The sequence below is a fragment of the Tenrec ecaudatus genome, chromosome 10, assembly GCF_050624435.1.
Source record: "Tenrec ecaudatus isolate mTenEca1 chromosome 10, mTenEca1.hap1, whole genome shotgun sequence".
Classification (NCBI taxonomy): domain Eukaryota; kingdom Metazoa; phylum Chordata; class Mammalia; order Afrosoricida; family Tenrecidae; genus Tenrec; species Tenrec ecaudatus.
Genome location: NC_134539.1, coordinates 65,941,756 through 65,948,241, shown reverse-complemented (window position 1 = coordinate 65,948,241; position 6,486 = coordinate 65,941,756). Strand labels below are relative to the sequence as shown.

At 40.5% G+C, this 6,486-nt stretch overlaps 1 pseudogene; it reads right to left on the bottom strand.

Annotated features, from left to right (window-relative positions):
- Window positions 1-4,623: 4,623 nt before the first annotated feature.
- Window positions 4,624-4,803, bottom strand: LOC142457992 (DNA-directed RNA polymerases I, II, and III subunit RPABC4 pseudogene; annotated as a pseudogene).
- Window positions 4,804-6,486: the final 1,683 nt, after the last annotated feature.

Here is a 6,486-nt window from a genome sequence, read left to right as displayed (position 1 = left end):
TTAATGAAGCATTACACAAAATTGGCAGGATAGATTGGACAAGATTATGTGGGAAATTAAGAGAATAGTTTTGAATGTGTCCAGTTCAAGATGTCCATTAGCAACCAAACTAGACAGTTAAATAGGCAAACAAACAGATGCAACTAGAAGGCAAAGTTAATATTGAGTAAATAGTTGGATTGATGAGACCGCAGGTCAAAGTACATGTCAAATTAAACAAAGTCAACTAACTCTCTTAACTCCAGGTGAAATAATATTTATCCTAAAAAACACAATCTGAAATATAAAACAAATGGCAATGACAGTTTTCTTTCTGAGCAAGCTGTGTTCATTTGTGTGCTGGAAGAAAAACTTCTGACTCAGAGCTATGATATTTCTCTCTGTGTGTGGTCACTATAAAGAGTAAATCAGGGCTTGTCAACAAAGCTTGACCAAATGGAGGTGATTAGCAACTGGGGTCTTAATGGCTCGCAAACAGCCATCTAGAGTGCAAGCACTGAGCTCTCCCTGTACAAGTGAAAATGGATGTTCCAGAACATCCCCCCACAGAGGGATCTCAGGGAAAAGGATGAGTCAATCAGGGTGCAGGAGAGCACCAATGGATCACACAACATTCCTCTGGTTCCTTGAGGCTTCCTCACCCCCCACCATCATGACCCAGTACTGATTCCCACTCTAACTAGACTGGAACATGTGCCTAGGCGTAGGCAAGAGATAAAGCTCATGACGCACAGAACCCAGGAATAGGAATGGGAATAACAATACCAAAAAGGTAGGGGGAAGGTGGAGAGGAGTGGAGGGAGGGGTTACCGATCGTAATGAATGGCACATAACCACACATACACCCCTCCAGGGAGGAGAACAACGGAAACCAGAGGGCAAAGGAGACAGTAATCGGTGTGAGATATGAAAATAATGACAATCTATAATCTATCAAGGGGCCACGAGGGTGGGAGTGTGGAGAAGGGAAGGAGGGGAAGAACTGATCCAATGGGCTCAATAGAAAGTAAATGTCTCAAAAAGAATGATGGCAATATATGTACAAATATGCCTGAAACAATTGGTGTATGGATTGTAACAAGAGTTGTAAGAGTCCCCAATAAAATGATCTTGGAAAAGAAGAAATGTAACCTGAACGCTCCTTATATGCAAGGATTGAGAGACTGTGACTTGCTTACTTTGGACCTGTCAGCAGGAGAGGGCAATTGCTAGAAGAAGACATAATATTTGCTAAAATCAAGGGTCAGCAAAATTCAGGAAAACCCTCCATTAGTTGAGTAGATACAATGGCCACAACAGTGGATTTGAACATACCAGCATTCATGACAGCCAGGTCAGACTATTCTATGATACAGAAGATCTCTGGGAATTGGAGTTAATGCAGCAGCAGCCAATAACATTTGGATATGATGTGAATTCTAGCTATGAAAGCTGTGTTAATCTTACTGTAAAGGTAACAGCCATTTCTTGAGTCAAAATATAAAAACATTTGTGATCCCAACTGTTTTTAATCCTACCATTACAGGATGTTTTTCTCCCGCTCTCTCGAATTGCTTTAGCTGTCCTGGGACACGTGGCTAGCAGGGATTTGGGGGCAGCCCAGGGCCTCCATCATTCCATACTGGTCTAATCTTGGCTGAAGGAATGACCTTCACACTTGCCACTCCTCGTCGTTCTGGTGACATTCTAGAAGCAGCCTGGAGTTAGGGAGCTGAAGGACCACTCGCTGACAGACTTTGCATGGAAAGAGTCATCATGAAGTTATCCACGTCTCCAGGTGCCGGCAGCCAGGACATGCCAAGATCATCATTATGAGCAGAATTATTCACCGTGACTCCACTCACACTGGAAGGGACTGTAATTTGAAAACAGAAATTCGAAAAAACAAAAGGGAAATTGAGGGTTTGAGTCATACAGCTTGGTCAGCAAAAAACGGTGGGAGCTCAGACATGCTACTATGATGCTAAGGGGTCAAGAATGTGTCAGGGTCTAGGAAATGATGAGGAAACATATGTACAAATATGCTTGATACAATTGATGTGTGAGATGGTATAATAGCTGTAAGAGCCTCCAATGAAATGATTTATAAAGATATAAAATCGGGGTGGGGTGGAAAGAAAATGGAAAGATGTATGTAACCAATTAGTCCAACAGACTAACAAACCATACAAACACTAATCTACAAACCTGAGAGCAGAAAACACTAAATGTTTCCCAACTACCATCAACAACTGCCCTGAAAATGATTACACTAGAACATGATTACACTATCCCTGAATAGAATGGGAAAAAATGTGGGAAAAAAACCCTCAAAATATAAAAGAGACAGATGAGACTTCTCTCTAGAGATCATAACTTCTGATGACCAGAACTGGCTTCAACAGTATAAAAGATAGAAAAGTGGATTGTCTTAGTCAGGATAGACTAGAGAAACAAATCCAGAGACACTCATATTTGTATAAGAGAGAGCTTTATATAAAAGAGTCATTGTATATTAAGAAAACATACGACTAATATTAGCCCACATGTCTCATACCAGTCTATAAATTCTTCTTCAGACTCACGCAACACATGCAATGATGCCGGATGCAGGAAGATCACAGACCAGTTGGTGGAAAGTCTTGTGGATGCAAAGGTGGTGGAAGCATCTCAGCACTGGTGTGAGTCTCCTATGTCTCCTCCAGCTCCAAGGCTCTGGTTCCATCGAAGGTCTCCATGTGGCTTGTCAGTAGGAAGATGGAAGACAAAGCAGTGAGTGTATCTGGCCTCCAGTGAGCTATTTTTATCTTTCTCACCTCCAAATGAGGTCTTCAAGCTGCAACCTAATTGACAGGCTATACCCCACCTCTTTACAAGTTGACAGGAGATTATGTAACTGCCACATGGACCCACAAGACTACAGCCTTCAATCACCCTTCACTTGGGGAAATGGATCATCCCTGTGATAGAACAATGAATCATATAAAATCAGAGTTGTATCACTTACCCCAGGACAGAGGTCAGAGGCTTAGGAAAAAGGGGAAATGGAAATGGGAAATAGAGGGAAAAAGTAGAAGAGGGATTGGTACACTGATGGGATTGCAATGGATGAGTTGAAGCAAAGGCTATATGAGTTGTTGAATATAAAACTGATGATCTGCTCTGTAAAGCTTCACCTAATTGACAATAAAAAGTCAAAAGAAAAAAAGATAACGATAAACTCGGAATTTCGAGATGATGGCACCAGAGCATAAACCCCGTGTGGAACCCTCTGAGCACAGAGTCCTCTGGGTTACATTTATCGCACACCCCTGAGCAGGCCCTGGACAAGACTTCAAAAGACGGCATCCCTAGCCAAGATCAAACTGAACCTTTTTGCATGCCCCAAACCTAAACTATGGGAGATAATTCATATTTGTTATGCAGCAATTGATAACTGGTACAATGATAAATGACACAATTCTGTTGCTAATCCCAGGCAGCACGCCTTTGCGTTGCATGTAGTTTATATCGTCTATCATGCGACTATCAAATTGAGAATCTTGATTTCCCCAAGAGGATTATAAATCTCGCACCAGAAACTCATATATGTTTTAACGTTAAATTTATTAGGTTCAATTTTGACTATATAGTCTGAGAACCTTTAATTTAACACAAGGATGTATGCTGTTATAAATGGAATAGAAATTATAGTCTTATAGAGCTTTGAAGACATATGCTAATTCACATATTGAATAATATAACCGAACTTTTACATTCAATAAAACTTAATTCTAATAACTGTATAAAAATACCAACGTAGCAGCCATCTAAGTGAGGAGTCAAATAAGTCCACATGGAAGGAGCACACTAGCTTGTGTGACCCACAGATGACAGTTATAAAACTTGGAGATGGCGAAGGGAAAAGTGTGAACATCCAATTTGTAGAAGGCTACTGAGGACAGTGGGAGCCCAAAACCTATCTGCAGAGCCTCTGGTCAGACTGAGCTGCTGACTCATCTGCTCTAGTCATAGGCAAGAGTCTCGAAGACTACAGTCATCTCGAACATGCTGACTCAAACCCAATAGTTGGCCAGATGACCTCCCTAAAGTCCCGACCTGAGTTGGTTCTGGGTGCAAGTATCTCTTACCTGTCCCAGGACAGGAATTGCTTCCCTGGCTTTTGGAATGATGATGAGGGTCTTTTCTTTCTTGCTCATTATTTGTATTTTGGTTTTTATATTAATATCATTTTATCCTTACCACCTGATTTGGAATTTGGTTTTTATTGTTTTTGTTGCGTTTGTAACCCACAGGAGGAGTGGATGTATGGTGATAATAGCTGATACAGGGGTTGATGGCGGATGCAGGGTTGGGAGTGGGTGATAGGGAGGGAAGGGGGATTTCGGGAGTGGGGGATGAAGGCAGGATCGGGAAGGGAATGCTAGAACTGACTGTGATTGTATAACTCATTTTATTTTTTTTAATGAAAAATAATTTATTTGCACAATGCACGTATAGATACCTAAATACAATTTGGTTTTGAAACTAAATGAGACCACATGTATATCATTACATTCGGAGTGCATTATCCGAAAGTCATCCAACAAAGTGAAGCAGCATGGCAAATCCAACACACATGCAGATGTTCTCTGAATTCACGCTTCATCGAGCATCAGACACCACCAATCCTTTAGTCCTTTTCTTGTACATTATTCTGTATCCACATTCTCGGCATCTGATTGGCTCCCTGGATTTTATTTCATTTTCCGTGTTACATTCTCCACAGATATATATCATTGGCTTCTGTTTTGGGGGTTGCACGTCGTCCTCCTGGGGGTTCATTGTTAAGTACCGACGAAGTCAGAGGTATAACTCATTTTAAAGGTGATTTAACTATCATATCTAAAGCTGATAGGATAGTGATTGTACAATTCTCCTTGCTATGATTGAACGATTGAACTACTGAAGTGTATGCTATGTAAATTCTGTGCCATTAAAACTGCTAAAAAATAAAAATGCAAACTTCCAGATTCTGTGTGTCAAAGTCTAGGGTATAGCCCAGGAATGTAAACATTAGCAATAATCCCAGCCACCGGTGAAATGCATTAATAATAATACTAGGTCGCAATGAAAGACCACTTTATAGCCATCAGGACGGCTGCAATGAAAAATAAAAGTAAGAAAAGATTATAAAAATGCTGTCACAGATGTAGAGAAGTTGTAAACTGCTGACAGGAATGTAAAATGGTGCAATAATTAATCTGGTAGGTTCTGAAAGGTTTAACATGGTATGACTACATAGTAAATCCATTCTAATAAACTCAAGACAATAGAAAACATGTGTTTACACACAAATGTTCATAGTGGAATTACTCAAGATAAATAAAACCTGGAAGTACCGTAAACGCCCATCAATTTTTGAATGGATAAACACATCGTGTATATCCGTACAACAGAATATTATTTAGCCATAAAAAAGGAAGCAGTGTTGATACATACTACAACATAAACACATTTTGGAAATGCTATGCAAATGAATGAAGTCAATCACTAAAGACCACATGCGATTGCATTTAGAAATACCTTGGAAAAGTAAATCCATAGAGACAGAAAGTAAATTTTGGACCTCATCGGGCTGGGCAAGAGGAACCCTGGTGGCATAATGGTTACCATTAGGCTGTGATCTCAAGGTCAGCAGTTGGAAACCAGCAGCCACGCCACGGGAGCACAATGGGGCTTTCTACTCCGATACATGGTTTATAGGATGAGTCGGCATTAACTAGATGGCAGGGGGCGAGAGGGCTGGGGACAGTCCGAGGGTGGCACAAAGGTCGAAGTGCCCATCTGCTAGCTGAAAGGTTGCCACCTAAAGCCACCTGGGAAGGCGACCCAAGTAACACAGCTTCCAAAAAGCCTTTAAAATCCTACAAAATTCTGTTCTGCAAACAGGGTCACTATTAGTGAAAATTTACTCATCCACACCATGGTCGGAGACTGACTGCTAATAAATAACAGGTTTCTTTGGGGACTGATGGAAATATTCTAAAATGATTTGGGATGATTTCACAACTCTGTAAATATGCACTAAAAGCCCTCGAATTGCACCTTTAAGTGGGTAAAATGTATGGTATGTGAATTATATTTCAAAACAGCTGTTAGAAACAACAACAACAAGTTGATTCTAAGGCCAGAAAGATTATTATTACACTTTAGACTTTGGATTTGATATTAATTTAAGATAGATGGCAGAGTTGCAATCATTCCAATCAATGTCTTTGTTTGTTCATCACCAACAACTTTCTACAAACAAAAAAAAACTTGGAAAGAGACAGACCTTCAACCTCAAAAATGACTTTGAAACTGTCCAGATTTCACAGCAGAGAAGGGAGGGAAGGGAGACTCCGGATAGGGCAAGATATGACAAAATAAAAATCTATAAATTACAAAGGGCACATGAGGGAGGGGTGAGCGGGGAGGCAGGGGAAAAAAAAGAGGACCTGATGCAGAGGGCTTAAGTGAAAAGCA